Source organism: Pongo pygmaeus, chromosome X (assembly GCF_028885625.2).
Source record: "Pongo pygmaeus isolate AG05252 chromosome X, NHGRI_mPonPyg2-v2.0_pri, whole genome shotgun sequence".
Taxonomy (NCBI): domain Eukaryota; kingdom Metazoa; phylum Chordata; class Mammalia; order Primates; family Hominidae; genus Pongo; species Pongo pygmaeus.
The window spans coordinates 82,674,941-82,695,012 of record NC_072396.2 but is presented as its reverse complement, the minus strand read 5'-3'; the positions used below and the strand labels follow the sequence as shown (position 1 = coordinate 82,695,012).

The 20,072-nt window shown below is 37.6% G+C and overlaps 1 protein-coding gene across 2 annotated transcripts in view; it reads right to left on the bottom strand.

Annotated features, from left to right (window-relative positions):
- The window catches only part of GPR174 (G protein-coupled receptor 174), a 126,858-nt gene that overhangs the window by 28,362 nt on the left and 78,424 nt on the right, over positions 1–20,072 (bottom strand). The window contains exon 3 of one of the 2 annotated variants that reach the window (XR_008497127.2): positions 2,382–2,432. The exons of the other annotated variant lie outside the window; for it this stretch is intronic. The gene's annotated coding sequence lies outside the window, so the exon portion shown is untranslated. The remainder of the gene's footprint in view (positions 1–2,381; positions 2,433–20,072) is intronic. 2 annotated transcript variants of the gene reach the window in all.

The window sequence follows — 20,072 nt, the reverse complement described above, 5'->3', positions numbered from 1 at the left end:
TTAACTTTAAATGTAAATGGACTAAATGCTCCAATTAAAAGACACAGACTGGCAAATTGGATAAAGACTCAAGACCCGTCAGTGTGCTGTATTCAGGAAACCCATCTCACGTGCAGAGACACACACAGGCTCAAAATAAAAGGATGGAGGAAGATCTACCAAGCAAATGGAAAACAAAAAAAGGCAGGGGTTGCAATCTTAGTCTCTGCTAAAACTGACTTTAAACCAACAAAGATCAAAAGAGACAAAGAAGGTCATTACATAATGGTAAAGGGATCAATTCAAAAAGAAGAGCTAACTATCCTAAGTTTATATGCACCCAATATAGGAGCACCCAGACACATAAAGCAAGTCCTGAGTGACCTACAAAGAGACTTAGACTCCCACAAAATAATAATGGGAGACTTTAACACCCCACTGTCAACATTAGACATATCAACGAGCCAGAAAGTTAACAAGGATACCCAGGAATTCAACTCAGCTCTGCACCAAGCAGACCTATTAGACATCTGCAGAACTCTCCACCCCAAATCAACAGAATATACATTTTTTTCAGCACCACACCACACCTATTCCAAAATTGACCACATAGTTGGAAGTAAAGCTCTCCTCAGCAAATGTAAAAGATCAGAAATTATAGCAAACTGTGTCTCAGATCACAGCGCAATCAAACTAGAACTCAGGATTAAGAAACTCACTCAAAACTGCTCAACTACATGGAAACTGAACAACCTGCTCCTGAATGACTACTGGGTACATAAGAAAATGAAGGCAGAAATAAAGATGTTCTTTGAAACCAACGAGAACAAAGACACAACATACCAGAATCTCTGGGACACATTCAAAGCAGTGTGTAGAGGGAAATTTATAGCACTGAATGCCCACAAGAGAAAGCAGGAAAGATCCAAAATTGACACCCTAACATCACAATTAAAAGACCTAGAAAAGCAAGAGCAAACACATTCAAAAGCTAGCAGAAGGCAAGAAATAACAGATAACTCATTTTTGACAAAGAGGTCAAGAAGATACACCTGGGAAAAGATATTCTCTTCAGAAATGGTGCTGGGAAAACTAGAAATCCAAATGCAGAAGCAGCAAACTAGATTTCCATCTTTTGCCATACACAAAACTCAAATCAAAATGGATTAAAGAATTACACTTAAGACTTCTAACTATGAAACTACTACAAGAAAACATTGGGGAGACTCTCCAGGACATTGGTCTGGGCAAAATCCTCTTGTGCAATATTCCATAAGCACAGGCAATCAAAAAAAATTGGACAAATGAGATCACATAAAGTTATAAATCTTCTGCACAACAAAGGAAACAACCATCAAAATAAAGACATAACCCATAGAAAGGAAATATCTTTGCAGTCTACCAATCTGACAAGGGATTAATAACTGGAATATATAAGGAGCTCAATCAACTCTATAAGAAACCATCTAATAATCTATTTACAAAATGGGCAAGATACCTAAATAGGCATTTCCAAAAACAAGACATACAAATGGCAAAAAGGCATATGAAAATGTGCTCAATATCAATGAAAATCAGGGAAATGCAAATTAAAACTACAATAAGATTTCATCTCATCCAAGCTGAAGTTGTTTGTATCCAAAAGACAGGAAATAACAGATGCTGGAGAGGTTGTGGAGAAAAGGGATCCTTCACACATTGTTGTTGAGAATGTAAACTGGTACAACCATTATGGAGAACACTTTGGAAGTTTATTTAAAAAAAACTAAAAATAGAGTTCCCATATAATTCAGAAATCCCAATGCTGAGTATATACCCCAAATAGGGAAGTCATTAAAACACAGAGATATCTGCACTCCTAAGTTTGTTGCAGCACTGTTCACGGTAGCCAAGATTTGGAAGCAACCTAAGTGTCCATCAGCATATGAATGGATAAAGAAAATGTGGCACACATACACAATAGAGTACTATTCAGCTATAATAAAGAATGAAATCCTGTCATTTGTAACAGCATGGATAGAACAGGAGTTAGTATTTTAAGTGAAATAAGTGAGATACAGAAAGACAAGCTTTTCATGTTGCCACTTATTTGTGCTAAAAATTAAAACAAATTCATGGGGATAGAGAGTAGAAGGATGGTTAACAGAGGTTGTGAAGGGTAGTGGCAGTATGGGGGTAAAGTTGTGCAGGTTAATGTACAAAAAATATTTAGAAAGAATGAATAAGACCTAGTATTTGCTAGCACAACAATGTGACTATAGTAAAAAATAACTTAATCATACATTTTTAAATAACTAAGAGAGTATAATTGGATTGCTTTTGTAACAAGGAATAAATGTCTCATTTGATGCATTTATCTGTATATATAATTTACTCTGACATGATTAATATGCATTACATACCTGGATCAAAATATTTCATGTAACCAGTAAATATACAGAGCTACTGTGGATCTGCAAAAATTAAAAATTAAAATTAAAAAAGAAAAAGAAACAATAAATATATATGTCAGAAAAAAAGGTAAAATTATTTCTAGGTGCAAATGACATGATCCTATATGTAAAAAAAAACAAAAAATTTTCAGAAATAATAAAATAGTAAAGTTGTAGAATACAAAATTGACATACAAAAGTCAGTAGCATTTTTTTATACACAAATAATGACCTAACTGAAAAAGAAATTTAAAAAAATCCCATTTACAGTAGCATCACAAAAGTACCTAGGAATAAATTTAACCAAGATAGTGTTTCCAGCTTTTGATTGTTATGAATAATGTTAAAATGAAGATTTATGTACAAGTTTTTACATACGTATGTATTTTCAGTTCTCTTTGGCAAATACCTAGAAGTAAAATTCTTGGGTCATATGGTAACTCTATGTTTAGTTTTCTGTTTTTATACTCTCTATTTTAATTATCTTGCTCTAACCCTTATTATTGTTATTATTTGATTTTTTCTTTTAAAAATATGTTATTACAGCTATGATTTCCTTCCTTCCTTCCTTCCCTCCCTCCCTCCCTCCCTCCCTTCCTTCCCTCCCTCCCTCCCTTCCTTCCTTTCCTCCTTTCTTCCTTCCCTCCTGTCTTCCTCCCTGTCTTTCCTTCTTTCTTTCTTTCAGAGAGCATCTTGCTTTGTCACCCAGGCTGGAGTGCAATGGTGCAATCTCAGCTCACTGCAGACTCAACCTCCCAGGCTCAAACAATCTTCACAATCCAGCCTCCTGAGTAGCTGGAACTATAGGCACACAGTACCACACCTGGCTATTTTTTTTTTTTTTGTATTTTTTTGTAGATATGGGGCTTCTCCATGTTGCCAAGACTGGTCTTGAATTCCTGAGCTCAAGTGATCCTCCTGCTTCAGCCTTCCAAAATGCTGGGACTACAGGCATAAGTCAGCATGCCCAGTACAGCTAAAATTTTTATAGCACTATTTTATCTGCATTCTGTAAGTTTACATTTTGAGTTTGTTTTTGTTTCAAAGTATTTTCAGATTTTCCTTGTGATTTCTTCATTTATTCATTGATTATTTAGTGACAGATTGTTTAATTTCCACATATCTGTGATTTTTCTAATTTTACCTGTTACTAATTTCTATTTTAATTTCTTTTTTTGGGGGGGGGGTACAGCTTCATTTTATTTTATTTTATTTATTTATTTTTTTAATTTTTTTTTTCCTTTATTATTATTATTATTATTATTATACTTTAGGTTTTATGGTACATGTGCGCAATGTGCAGGTAAGTCATTGCAGATGTGGAACATGCTTTGTGAGATTTAAAAAAATTTTATTTTATTAAAACATTTTATGGCCAAAACAAACATGTAGTTAATTCCAGAGAAAGTTTCAAGACCGTTGAGACGAAGATATATTGGCCTGTTTTTGGATACAGAATTCTGTACATGTTGATAGTGGTTTACAGTATTGTTCAAGTATTCTAGTTCCTAGTTTATCTTTTGTCTAGTTCTGTTCATTATAAAACATGAGATACTGGACTCTCCAACTATTATTATTGAATTATCCATTTCTTCCTTCAATTCTGTCAGTTGTTTTATGTATATTTGTGTTCTGTTGCCAAGTACATATGTCTATAATTGTTGTATCTTCTTAATAGATTGCCTCTTTTATCATTTCAAAATGACCTTCATTTTCTCTAGTAAAAATTTTTGTCTTAAAGTCTATTTTGTCTGATACTAATATAGCCAGCCCAGCTTTGTTTTGGTTAGTATAGTATGCATAGTATCATTTTGCATATCATTTCCCATCCTTTTGGCCTTTGGCTTTCCTGGTTTCTGATGATAAATTACCTAGCAGTCTTATTGAAGAATACTTGTATATGATGAATCATTTATCTCTTACGGCTTTCAGGGTTCTCTCCTTGACTTTGGCTTTTGTAAGTTTATTATAATTTCTCTCAGTGTGGGTCTCTTTAAATTTACACAACTTGGAGCTTATTGAACTTCTTAAATATGTAGTGGCATGCCTTCAACACTCAGGAAGGCAGTTTACACCTCTGCCTTAGCCTTTACTTTCTGCTGTGCATAGCCTGGAGATCTTTCAGAGGTTAGAGCTTAGGCATATATGCAACCCTGGGCATGTGCATAGCCTTACATATACATGAACTTCTAGTTTCCGAGAAATATGTCCAAGTTATTCAAAGCCCTCTTTGGATGTCTTTATCACACAGGCTTTTCTTTTACATTTTTTGGTCAGCTTGCTGATTTCCCCAACTGTTGTATCTGTCTCAGGTAGCTGAAATATTAAAAATTTGCCACTGATTACATTCAACAAAAGACCCCAGAAAAGCCTGTGTCTACCGTGTGAGCTCTGAATCAAGTCAAATAAAGGCATTGCTTGTGAATGGGTCATTTTTATTTATTTCTGCTAAGGTCAATGAAATGACAGAGCCACAATTTTTATTTTGGATAATCTATATAAAACCAGAGAAGGTCAGAGTTATAGGGACTCCAAGATTATTTATTCCACAAACCTCATGTTACAAATGGCAGAACTGAGGTCCAGAGAAAGAAAAAGACTTTCACAAGACAATCCCTTAAGATGGTCACAAAAATACTGGGTGGCCTTTATGCCTCTAAGGCAGAAAATACTGTGGTTCTCAGTGTTTAAATTTTGTAATCAAAATCTACTTTGTTCTTATTTTCTGCTGGACAGAAAACTGAACATTATAGGTGTGATATATGTGCTTGGTGTAAAATGAAACTTTTAACTACCCACAGTATCTGGGACTCTACTGGAGTTCCAGCTCTTATGCCTGTTTGCTTATATTTCTAGATGGCAATATAACATAGCTCACAGGTCATGTGTATGCTGTGACAGGTGGCTTCAAGCCCCAGGTGGACATACACAGGGTTTGCATAATTTTCTAGCTCAAATGATTGTGGAAGAATTGATTATGAGGCATAAAAAGGAGAGCCAAATAGCCACATTTAGGATTATATGGTTTACTAAGGACATAAAAGACAACAGATACTGTTGGATGAGATAGGAAAATGAACACTGGGGAAGAATAACCTAAAAGCTCTGGCATTCTAAGGGCCTCCTGGCCTGTGGGAAAACCTGAAAGAAGCCAGGCTTAAGATCAGGACTGACACCTTCTAGCTCCTTTATGCCCTTTCCATTATAAGATAAAAATGACCTCATAAACTCCATTAATCTAAGGGATGGAAAAAAATGTGTTTCTCTTTTGGGTGACTGACATTCACAAAGAGACATCTGGTGCAGGACAAGAGATAACTGAATGAAATAGCTCCCTAAAGTGAATTTTAGGCATTAGTGAATCAGATGTCTGTAGACAGGGAGATGTATTTTAAATTGACTTTGAGGAGAAACAAATGACAGCTATGTTTAGTGTAAACTCCAAAGTCATTATGTTCCAGGGAGAAGAGATAGAGTCACACCTACAAGCATATGTCTTTTTTTCCCCTTACTGTTGTTACACTGCCCACTCATTCCCCTGTCACCTCTGCCACAGCTGCTGAGGTAATATCAGAGAAAAAAGCCCTCTTGTCTGGTGATTATAGTAATGCAAGCACAGTGTAGGTTGATAAAAATGTTTATTGTGAACACCGGCACATGGGAATAGGGTTGCCAGGTGATTTGTGCTAAATCAAATAATTTTTTCTTTTAGTTTTCTGTATAATAAAACAAAACAAAATATATGTAAATGTTTTTATTATTATAATTTCAGATTTTTGTGATCAATTTCTCATTCATATACACTCAGAAAGGGCATAGGAAAATTAAGCTTTTAGTCTTTTCTATTGTTAAATATTTAATGATCTATGAAAAAGGTGCTATTTAAAGAAACACAGAGATATGTTTGTAATTGTGATATAATTATACTTTCTTCTAATTTAACCATTTGCCAGGAAAATTATCAGCTATTAGAATTAACTATTCAATTTAAAATCTATGGGGGTATAAGATGGAGATATATTTCTGCTTAAAGAGTTGCTTGACTCATTGTACCCTGGTGACTTGGTATTGTTGTAGTAATCCTATGAGTTGTAAGTATTTTATCTTCCTCAGCTAGTGTAACTGAAGTGTTTGTAGCTCTTCTTGATTTTGTTTCCAAATTTGATGAAAATATTAAAATTCTTACAATGTGCAAAAAAAAAACCAAAGGGTTAGCTTAATATTATTCAATGTAAATATAAAGAGAGAATTGGGCCATTCAGAAATAACCTAGGTAATAATGGTTAGTGATTAGCTAAGTGCAAAAAAAAAAAAAAAAAAACTAAAATCTATCATCTTACTGTCTTTCCTGTTAGAAATGCCATAATGTTAATTCCATGAAGATGAGGTTCTTGTTTTAGGGTTTCTTGTTTACCTCTGCAGCCTCACTATCTAGAGCACTGTTAGGCTGAGAATAGGCATACATTCAATAAATATTTATTGAATGAATATTGAAGAAGTAGTCATTTCAGGCTGTAGAGAAGATTTTTAAACATGAATATGAACAGGTGGCTGGCAAAATGGCCAAGTTGGAACAGCTCCAGTCTACAGCTCCCAGCAAGATCAATGCAGATGATGGGTGATTTCTGCATTTCCAACTGAGGTACCTGGCTTATCTCATTAGGACTGCTTAGACAGTGGGTGCAGCATAAGCTAAAAACCTTGAAAAAAGTTTAGAAGAATCACTAACTAAAATAACCAGTATAGAGAAGAATATAAATGACCTGATGGAGCCGACAAACACAGCACGAGATCTTTGTGTAACATACACAAGTATCAATAGCCAAATTGATCAAGCAGAAGAAAGGATATCAGACATTAAAGATAAACTTGATGAAATAAAGTGTGAAGAAAAGATTAGACAAAAAAAATAATGAAAAGGAGTGAACAAAGCCTCCAAGAAATATGGGACTATGTGAAAAGACCAAACCTAAGTTTCACTGGTATAACTGAAAGTGAGGGGTGGAATGGAACCAAGTTGGAAACATTTCAAAATATTATCCAGGAGAACTTCCACAACGTAGCAAGACAGGCCAACATTCAAATTCAGGAAATACAGAGAACACCAAAAAGATACTCCTCGAGAAGAGCAACTACAAGACACATAATCATCAGATTCACCAAGGTTGAAATGAAGGAAAAAATGTTAAGGGCAACCAGAGAGAAAGGCCAGGTTACCTACAAAGGGAAGCCCATCAGATTAAGAGCCGATCTCTCTGCAGAAACCCTAAAAGCCAGGAGAGACTGGGGGCCAATATTTAATATGCTTAAAGAAAATAATTTTCAATCCAGAATTTCATATCCAGCCAAATTAAGCTTCATAAGCGAAGGAGAAATAAAATCCTCAACAGATAAGCAAATGCTGAGAGATTTTGTCACCAACAGGCCTGCCTTACAAGAGCTCCTGAAGGAAGCACTAAATATGGAAAGGAAAAAACAGTACCAGCCACCGCAAAAACATACCAAATAGTAAAGACCATCAACACTATGAAGAAACTGCAACTAATGGGCAAAATAACCAGCTAGCATCATAATGACAGGATCAAATTCACATATAACAATATTAACCTTAAATGTAAATGGGCTAATGCCCCAATTAAAAGACACAGACTGGATGGAGGAGCCAAGATGGCTGAATAGGAACAGCTCCGGTCTACAGCTCCCAGCGCGAGCGACGCAGAAGACAGGTGATTTCTGCATTTCCATCTGAGGTACCGTGTTCATCTCACTAGGGAGTGCCAGACAGTGGGCGCAGGTCAGTGGGTGAGCGCACCGTGCGCCAGCCGAAGCAGGGGCAAGGCATTGCCTCACTCGGGAAGCGCAAGGGGTCAGGGAGTTCCCCTTCCAGGGGTGACAGACGGCACCTGGAAAATCGGGCCACTCCCACTCGAATACTGTGCTTTTCCGACGGGCTTAGGAAATGGTGCCCCAGGAGAGTATAGCCCGCACCTGGCTCAGAGGGTCCTATGCCCACGGAGTCTAGCTGATTGCTAGCACAGCAGTCTGAGATCAAACAGCAAGTCGGCAGCGAGGCTGGGGGAGGGGCGCCCGCCATTGCCCAGGCTCGCTTAGGTAAACAAAGCAGCCTGGAAGCTTGAACTGGGTGGAGCCCACCACAGCTCAAGGAGGCCTGCCTGCCTCTGTAGGCTCCACCTCTGGGGGCAGGACACAGACAAACAAAAAGACAGCAGTAACCTCTGCAGACTTAAATGTCCCTGTCTGACAGCTGTGAGGAGAGCAGTGGTTCTCCCAGCACGCAGCTGGAGATCTGAGAACGGGCAGACTGCCTCCTCAAGTGGGTCCCTGACCCCTGACCCCCGAGCAGCCTAACTGGGAGGCACCACCCAGCAGGGGCAGACTGACACCTCACACGGCCGGCCAGGTTCTCCAACAGACCTGCAGCTGAGGGTTCTGTCTGTTAGAAGGAAAACTAACAGAAAGGACATCCACACCAAAAACCCATCTGTATATCACCATCATCAAAGACCAAAAGTAGATAAAACCACAAAGATGGGGAAAAAACAGAGCAGAAAAACTGGAAACTCTAAAAACCAGAGTACCTCTCCTCCTCCAAAGGAATGCAGTTCCTCACCAGCAACGGAACAAAGCTGGACGGAGAATGACTTTGACGAGCTGAGAGAAGAAGGCTTCAGACGATCAAATTACTCCGAGCTACGGGAGGATATTCAAACCAAAGCCAAAGAAGTTGAAAACTTTGAAAAAAATTTAGAAGAATGTATAACTAGAATAACCAATACAGAGAAGTGCTTAAAGGAGCTGATGGAGCTGAAAACCAAGGCTCAAGAACTACGTGAAGAATGCAGAAGCCTCAGGAGCCGATGCGATCAAATGGAAGAAAGGGTATCAGCCCTGGAAGATGAAATGAATGAAATGAAGTGAGAAGGGAAGTTTAGAGAAAAAAGAATAAAAAGAAATGAGCAAAGCCTCCAAGAAATGTGGGACTATGTGAAAAGACCAAATCTACGTCTGATTGGTGTACCTGAAAGTGACGGGGAGAATGGAAACAAGTTGGAAAACACTCTGCAGGATATTATCCAGGAGAACTTCCCCAATCTAGCAAGGCAGGCCAACATTCAGATTCAGGAAATACAGAGAACTCCACAAAGATACTCCTCGAGAAGAGCAACTCCAAGACACATAATTGTCAGATTCACCAAAGTTGAAATGAAGGAAAAAATGTTAAGGGCAGCCAGAGAGAAAGGTTGGGTTACCATCAAAGGGAAGCCCATCAGACTAACAGCGGATCTCTCGGCAGAAACCCTACAAGCCAGAAGAGAGTGGGGGCCAATATTCAACATTCTTAAAGAAAAGAATTTTCAACCCAGAATTTCATATCCTGCCAAACTAAGCTTCATAAGTGAAGGAGAAATAAAATACTTTACAGACAAGCAAATGCTGAGGCATTTTGTCACCACCAGGCCTGCCCTAAAAGAGCTCCTGAAGGAAGCGCTAAACATGGAAAGGCACAACCGGTACCAGCCACTGCAAAATCATACCGAAATGTAAAGAACATCGAGACTAGGAAGAGACTGCATCAACTAATGAGCAAAATAACCAGCTAACATCATAATGACAGGATCAAATTCACACATAACAATATTAACTTTAAATGTAAATGGACTAAATGCTCCAATTAAAAGACACAGACTGGCAAACTGGATAAAGACTCAAGACCCATCAGTGTGCTGTATTCAGGAAACCCATCTCACGTACAGAGACACACATAGGATCAAAATAAAAGGATGGAGGAAGATCTACCAAGCAAATGGAAAACAAAAAAAGGCAGGGGTTGCAATCCTAGTCTCTGATAAAACAGACTTTAAACCAACAAAGATCAAAAGAGACAAAGAAGGCCATTACATAATGGTAAAGGGATTAATTCAACAAGAAGAGCTAACTATCCTAAATATATATGCACCCAATACAGGAGCACCCAGATTCATAAAGCAAGTCCTGAGTGAACTACAAAGAGACTTAGACTCCCACACATTAATAATGGGAGACTTTAACACCCCACTATCAACATTAGACAGATCAACGAGACAGAAAGTCAACAAGGATACCCAGGAATTGAACTCAACTCTGCACCAAGCGGACCTAATAGACATCTACAGAACTCTCCACCCCAAATCAACAGAATATACATTTTTTTCAGCACCACACCACACCTATTCCAAAATTGACCATATACTTGGAAGTAAAGCTCTCCTCAATAAATGTAAAAGAACAGAAATTGTAACAAACTGTCTCTCAGATCACAGTGCAATCAAGCTAGAACTCAGGATTAAGAATCTCACTCAAAACCGCTCAACTACGTGGAAACTGAACAACCTGCTCCTGAATGACTACTGGGTACATAACGAAATGAAGGCAGAAATAAAGATGTTCTTTGAAACCAATGAGAACCAAGACACAACATACCAGAATCTCTGGGATGCATTCAAAGCAGTGTGTAGAGGGAAATTTATAGCACTAAATGCCCATAAGAGAAAGCAGGAAAGATCCAAAATTGACACCCTAACATCACAATTAAAAGAACTAGAAAAGCAAGAGCAAACACATTCAAAAGCTAGCAGAAGGCAAGAAATAACTAAAATCAGAGCAGAACTGAAGGAAATAGAGACACAAAAAACCCTCAAAAAATCAATGAATCCAGGAGCTGGTTTTTTGAAAGGATCAACAAAATTGATAGACCGCTAGCAAGATTAATAAAGAAAAAAAGAGAGAAGAATCAAATAGATGCAATAAAAAATGATAAAGGGGATATCACCACCGATCCCACAGAAATACAAACTACCATCAGAGAATATTACAAACACCTCTATGCAAATAAACTAGAAAATCTAGAAGAAATGGATAAATTCCTCAACACATACACTCTCCCAAGACTAAACCAGGAAGAAGTTGAATCTCTGAATAGACCAATAACAGGAGCTGAAATTGTGGCAATAATCAATAGCTTACCAACCAAAAAAAGTCCAGGACCAGATGGATTCACAGCCGAATTCTACCAGAGGTACAAGGAGGAGCTGGTACCATTCCTTCTGAAACTATTCCAATCAATAGAAAAAGAGGGAATCCTCCCTAACTCATTTTATGAGGCCAGCATCATCCTGATACCAAAGCCTGGCAGAGACACAACAAAAAAAGAGAATTTCAGACCAATATCCTTGATGAACATTGATGCAAAAATCCTCAATAAAATACTGGCAAACAGAATCCAGCAGCACATCAAAAAGCTTATCCACCATGATCAAGTGGGCTTCATCCCTGGGATGCAAGGCTGGTTCAATATACACAAATCAATAAATGTAATCCAGCATATAAACAGAACCAAAGACAAAAACCACATGATTATCTCAATAGATGCAGAAAAGGCTTTTGACAAAATTCAACAATTTCAGCAAAATTCATGCTAAAAACTCTCAATAAATTAGGAATTGATGGGACGTATCTCAAAATAATAAGAGCTATTTATGACAAACCCACAGCCAATATCATACTGAATGGGCAAAAACTGGAAGCATTCCCTTTGAAAACTGGCACAAGACAGGGATGCCCTCTCTCACCACTTCTATTCAACATAGTGTTGGAAGTTCTGGCCAGGGCAATTAGGCAGGAGAAGGAAATCAAGGGTATTCAATTAGGAAAAGAGGAAGTCAAATTGTCCCTGTTTGCAGATGACATGATGGTATATCTAGAAAACCCCATTGTCTCAGCCCAAAATCTCCTTAAGCTGATAAGCAACTTCAGCAAAGTCTCAGGATACAAAATCAATGTACAAAAATCACAAGCATTCTTATACATCAATAACAGACAAACAGAGAGCCAAATCATGAGTGAACTCCCATTCACAATTGCTTCAAAAGGAATAAAATACCTAGGAATCCAACTTACAAGGGATGTGAAAGACCTCTTCAAGGAGAACTACAAACCACTGCTCAAGGAAATAAAAGAGGATACAAACAAATGGAAGAACATTCCATGCTCATGGGTAGGAGGAATCAATATCATGAAAATGGCCATCCTTCCCAAGGTAATTTACAGATTCGATGCCATCCCCATCAAGCTACCAAGGACTTTCTTCACAGAATTGGAAAAAACTACTTTAAAGTTCATATGGAACCAAAAAAGAGCCCGCATCACCAAGTCAATCCTAAGCTAAAAGAACAAAGCTGGAGGCATCACACTACCTGACTTCAAACTATACTACAAGGCTACAGTAACCAAAACAGCATGGTACTGGTACCAAAACAGAGATATAGATCATTGGAACAGAACAGAGCCGTCAGAAATAATGCCACATATCTACAAGTATCTGATCTTTGACAAACCTGACAAAAACAAGAAATGGGGAAAGGATTCCCTATTTAATAAATGGTGCTGGGAAAACTGGCTAGCCATATGTAGAAAGCTGAAACTGGATCCCTTCCTTACACTTTATACAAAAATCAATTCAAGATGGATTAAAGACTTAAATGTTAGACCTAAAACCATAAAAACCCTAGAAGAAAACCTAGGCATTACCATTCAGGACATAGGCATGGGCAAGGACTTCATGTTTAAAACACCAAAAGCAATGGCAACAAAAGCCAAAATTGACAAATGGGATCTAATTAAACTAAAGAGCTTCTGCACAGCAAAAGAAACTACCATCAGAGTGAACAGGCAACCTACAAAATGGGGGAAAATTTTCGCAACCTATTCATCTGACAAAGGGCTAATATCCAGAATCTACAATGAACTCCAACAAATTTACAAGAAAAAAACAACCCCATCAAAAAGTGGGCGAAGGACATGAACAGACACTTCTCAAAAGAAGACATTTATGCAGCCAAAAAACACATGAAAAAATGCTCACCATCACTGGCCATCAGAGAAATGCAAATCAAAACCACAATGAGATACCATCTCACACCAGTTAGAATGGCGATCATTAAAAAGTCAGGAAACAACAGGTGCTGGAGAGGATGTGGAGAAATAGGAACACTTTTACACTGTTGGTGGGACTGTAAACTAGTTCAACCCTTGTGGAAGTCAGTGTGGCGATTCCTCAGGGATCTAGAACTAGAAATTCCATTCGACCCAGACATCCCATTACTGGGTATATACCCAAAGGACTATAAATCATGCTGCTATAAAGACACATGCACACGTATGTTTATTGCGGCATTATTCACAATAGCAAAGACTTGGAACCAACCCAAATGTGCAAAAATGATAGACTGGATTAAGAAAATGTGGCACATATACACCATGGAATACTATGCAGCCGTAAAAAATGATGAGTTCACGTCCTTTGTAGAGACATGGATGAAATTGGAAATCATCATTCTCAGTAAACTATCACAAGAACAAAAAACCAAACACCGCATATTCTCACTCATAGGTGGGAATTGAACAATGAGAACACATGGACACAGGAAGGGGAACATCACACTCTGGGGACTGTTGCGGGGTGGGGGGAGTGGGGAGGGATAGCATTGGGAGATATACCTAATGCTAGATGACGAGTTGGTGGGTGCAGCGCACCAGCATGGCACATGTATACATATGTAACTTACCTGCACATTGCGCACATGTACCATAAAACCTAAAGTATAATAATAATAATAATAATAATAAAAGAAAAAAATAAAAAAATAAATAAATAAAAGACACAGACTGGCAAATTGGATAAAGAGTCTAGACCCATTGGTATGCTGTATTCAGTAGACCCATTTCACATGCAAACAAACACATAGGTTCAAAATAAAGGGATGAAGGAAGATTTACCAAGCAGGGAAAGCAAAAAAAAAAAAAAAAAAAAAGCAGGGGGTGCAATCCAATCCTAGTCTCTCATAAAACAGACTTTAAACCATCAAAAAATCGAAAAAGACAAAGAAGGGCATTACATAATGGTAATGGGATCAATGCAACAAGATGAGCTATTTTATATATATATATACATGTATATATACATATATACATATATACATATATACATATATACACATATATACATATATACATATATATACATATATACACATATATACGCATATATACATATATACACATATATACATATATATACGCATATATACATATATATACATATATACATATATATACATATATATATACATATATACATATATATACATATATATATATATACACACCCAATACAAGAGCACCCAGATTCATAAAGCGAGTTCTTAGAGACCTACAAAGAGACTTAGACTCAGACACAATAGTAGTAGGAGGCGTTAACACCACACTGTCAATATTAGACAGATCAATGAGACAGAAAATTAACAAGGACATCCAGGACTTGAACTCAGCTCTGGACCAAGCAGACCTAATAGACATCTACAGAACTCTCCACCCCAAATCAACAGAAAATACATTCTTCTCAGCACCACATTGCACTTATTCTAAAACTGATCACGTAATTGGTAGTAAAACACTCCTCAGCAGATGCCAAAGAATGGAAATCACAACAAACCATCTCTCAGATCACAATGCAATAAAATTAGAAATCAAGACTAAAAAACTCACTCAAAACCGCACAACTACATGGAAACTGAACAACCTGCTCCTGAATGACTACTGGGTAAGTGACAAGATTAACGCAGAAAAAAATAAGTTCTTTGAAACTAATGAGAACAAAGACACAATGTACCAATATCTCTGGAACACAACTAAAGCAGTGTTTAGAGGGAAATTTATAGCACTAAATGACCACAGGAGAAAGTGGGAAAGATCTAAAATTGACACCCTAGCATCATGATTAAAAGAACTAGAGAAGCAAGAGCAAACAAATTCAAAAGCTAGCAGAAGACAAGAACTAACTAAGATCAGAGCAGAACTAAAGGAGATAGAGACACAAAAATCCCTTCAAAAAATTAAGAAATCCAGGAGGTGGTTTTTTGAAAAGGTTAACAAAATAGATACACCACTAGCCAGACCAATAAAGAAGAAAAGATAGAAGAATCAAATAGACACAATAAAAAATGATAAAGGGGATATCACCACTGATCCCACAGAAATACAAACTACTATCAGAGAATACCATAAACACCTCTACGCAAATAAACCAGACAATCTAGAAAAAAATGGATTAATTCCTGGACACATGCACCCTCCCAAGGCTAAACCAGGAAAAAGTCAAATCCCTGAATAGACCAATAACAAGTTCTGAAATTGAGGCAGTAATTAATAGGCTACCAAACAAAAAACCCCAGGACCAGATGGATTCACAGCCAAATTCTACCAGAGGTACAAAGAGGAGCTGGTAACATTCCTTCTGAAACTATTCTAAACAATAGAAAAAGAGGGACTCCTCCATATCTGATTTTATGAGGCCAGCATCATTCTGATACCAAAACCTGGCAGAGACACAACAAAAAAAGAAAATTTCAGGCCAATATCCCTGATGAACACTGATGCAAAAATCCTCAATAAAATACTGGCAAACTGAATCTGGCAGCACATCAAAAAGCTTATCAAACACAATCAAAATATCTTGATCCCTGGGATGCAAGGCTGGTTCAACATATGCAAATCAATAAATGTAATCCATCACATAAACAGAACCAATGACAAAAAACACATGATTATCTCAATAGATGCAGAAAAGGCTTTCCATAAAACTTAACACCCCTTCATTTTAAAAACTCTCAATAAATTAAGTATTGATGGAACGTAACTCAAAATAATAAGAGCTATTTATGACAAACCCACAGCCAATATCATATTGAATGGGCAAAAGCTGGAAGCATTCCCTTTGAAAACCGGCACAAGACAAAGATGCCGTCTCTCACCACTCCTACTCAAGATAGTTTTGGAAGTTCTGGCCAGGGCAATCAGGCAAGAGAAATAAATAAAGGGTACTCAAATAGGAAGAAAGGAAATCAAATTGTCTCTGTTTGCAGATGACATGATCGTATATTTAGAAAACCCCTTTGGTCTCAGCCCAAAATCTCCCTAAGCTGATAAGCAACTTCAGCAAAGTCTCAGGATACAACATCAATGTGGAAAAATCACAAGCATTCCTATACACCAACAATAAACAAACAGAGACCCAAATTATCAGTGAACTCACATTCACAATTGCTGCAAAGAGAACAAAATACCTAGGAATACAACCTGCGAGGGATGTGAAGCAGCTCTTCAAGAAGAACTACAAACCACTGCTCAAGGAAATAAGAGAGGACACAAAGAAATGGAAAAACATTCCATGGTCATGGATAGGAAGAATCAATACCATAAAAATGACCATACTGCCCAAAGTAATTTACAGATTCAATGCTATTCCCATCAAGCTACCATTGACTTTCTTCACAGAACTAGAAAAAAAAACTACTTTAAATTTCATGTGGAATCAAAAAAGAACCTGTATAGCCAAAACAATCCTAAGCAAAAGAACAAAGCTGGAGGTATCATGCTACCTGACTTCAAACTATACTACAAGGCTACAGTAACCAAAACAGCATGGTACAGGTACCAAAACAGATATATAGACCAATGGAACAGAACAGTGGCCTCAGAAATAACTCCACAGATCTACAACCATCTGATCTTTGACAAACCTGACAAAAACAAGTAATGGGGAAAGGATTCCCTATTCAATAAACAGTGTTGAGAAAACTGCCTAGCCATATGCATAAAACTGAAACTGAACCCCTTCCCTACACCCTATACAAAAATTAACTCAAGATAGATTAAAGACTTAAATGTATGACCTAAAACCATAAAAATCCTACAAGAAAACCTAGGCGATACCATCCAGGACATAGGCATGGGCAAAGACTTCATGACTAAAACACCAAGAGCAATGGCAACAAAATCCAAAATAGACAAATGAGATCTAATTAACTAAAGAGCTTCTGCACAGCAAAAGAAACTATCTTCAGAATGAACAGGCAACCTAGAGAATGGGAGAAAATTTTTGCAATCTATACATCAAAAGGCTAATATCAAGAATCTACAAAGAACTTAAACAAATTTACAAGTAAAAAACCAAACAGCTCCATGAAAAATTGGACAAAGGATATGAGCAGACACTTCTCAAAAGAAGACATTTATGGGGCCAAAAAACATATCAAAAAAAGCTCCTCATCACTGGTCATTGGAAAAATGCAAATCTAAATCAAAACAAATTTACAAGAAAAAAACAAACAAACCCATCAAAAAGTGGATGAAGGATATGAACAGACACTTCTCAGAAGACATTTATGCAGCCAACAAACACATGAAAGAAAGCTCATCCTCACTGGTCACTAGAGAAATGCAAATCAAAACCATAATGAGATACCATCTTATGCTGGTTAGAATGGTGATCATTAAAAAGTCAGGAAACAACAGATTCTGGAGAGGATGTGGAGAAATAGGAATGTTTTTACACTGTTGGTGGGAGTGTAAATTAGCTCAACCATTGTGGAAGACACTGTGGCAATTCCTCAATAATCTAGAACCAGAATTATCATTTGACCCAGCAATCCCCATTACTGGGTATACACCCAAAGGATTATAAATCATTCTACTATAAAGACACATGCACACGTACGTTTATTGCAGCACTATTCACAATAGAAAAGACTTGGAAACAACCCAAATGGCCATTAGTGATAGACTGGATAAAGAAAATGTGGCACATGTACACCATGGAATACTATGCAGCCATAAGAAAGGATAAATTCATGTCATTTGCAGGGACATGGATGAAGCTGGAAACCATCATTATCAGCAAAATATCACAGGAACAGAGAAACATACACCACATGTTCTCACTCATAAGTGGGAGTTGAACAACGAGAATGCATGGACACAGGGAGGGGAACATCACACACCAGGGCCATTGGCGGATGGGTGGCTAGGGGAGCGATAGTATTAGGAGAAATATCTAATGTAGATGATGGGTCGATGGGTTCTGCAAATCATAATGGCATGTGTATACCTATGCATCAAAGCTGCACATTCTGCTCATGTATCCCATAACTTAAAGTACAATAATTAAATAAATAAATAAATCCAGAACAGTAAAAAATAATAATAATAATGGTTTGTTCTCTTGGGTTTGAGATCATCCTCACAGAAACACAGATGCAGGAAGTAAAAGCATGGCCCAGAGATCAATATTAATTTAATGTAGTAAGATAGTAATTCAAAGCATTCCTTTATGGTCTTCCCCACCCCTGAGTCCATGATCCTTCAATCTATGAGGGTTTTCTCCATTAACCCAAACAGTCTTCAATGCCCACTTCTTGACTTCTAAGCATAACATGGCATAGAGGATCAGATAGAAACTTGAAAAAAAAAAAGAATATGATCAATGATAGGGTAAATAATTTGGATATGAATTTTCTGTTTCTCTCTCGGCCCTACTCCCATTTAAGTAATATTGTGTGGAACTAGTACCTCTAAGTACTCATACAGCACTGGCAGTCTATGGCGTCCTGTACCTGTAAAACTTTCAGCTTAGAGACAGAAGGGTACAAAGCAGGAGTCATCCACTAAGGAATGTAACAAAGGTAGAGGAATGAGTCCTAGCGGTCATTCCAATTCAACTATCCACCATCCCCTAGTAGATTTAGAAATAAACTAGGAGAATGAACATGTGGGCTCAAATTTTGCAGCGAAACTCTTTGCCAAGTCAAAGGGTTCTAATGTGAATGTCAAAGTCCCAACTTCACATCTGGAACTAATAACTATTGGGTAGTAGGCTTAGTACCTGGGTGACAAAATAATCTGCACAACAAACCCCCTTGACATGACTTTACCTATATAACAAACCTGCATATGTACCCCTGAAACTAAAGTTTAAATAAAATAAAACTTTGACACTCAGAGACACACACACACACCACCTGAAACTTCCAATGCCCTTGCATACAGATGTCTCTTTGTATCCTCAGAGCATTTTCATAAAGGGGAGAGGAGTGGTGGTATAGTGGGAAACACACTTTAGAAAGTGCTCTACTAGGAAGATAGTCCAAATCAGGAGCCTCTGAAAATTTTGATCATATATTGCTATCAGTTAAAAATACTTGAACACTTTGCATGTTTTCTTACTGCCAGAAATGGACCAAGTTCGTATCAAAACACGTAGGTGACTGGCCAGAATTAAGTTGGCAGACTCAAAATAACACTCTCTATGTATAAATGTGTTTAATAGTGATGTTGAACACTGCATGGGGGAAGATGGAGAAGGACAACTACAAACAACTCTCAACCTCTACCATCACTAATAACTTAGTCCTAGTCCTTAACCAGCAAATGCTCTTCAGCAGAACAAAAGACCTACAGTTAACCAGACCCACAATGGCAGATATTAGTGCTCACTAAATATTCAAAGCGTTTTTCTATATTTCTCAACTGCCTTGTTATTAGATTGGGTTGTGTGACCGGTTCTGACCAATTTATTCAGAATGGGGTTGAAGGGTTTTATTGCTGGGCTGAGGCAGTTAAGAACCAATATGCCCACTCAGTCTTCCCACTCCGCTTTCCATGATGACCTTGGAGATCACATGTTTCAGATGGTACAGCTATATTATGGCGGAAACCTCATTAGCTCTGGGCCCCTGATTTTGTGAGGAGAACCTTCCCACCTACCAC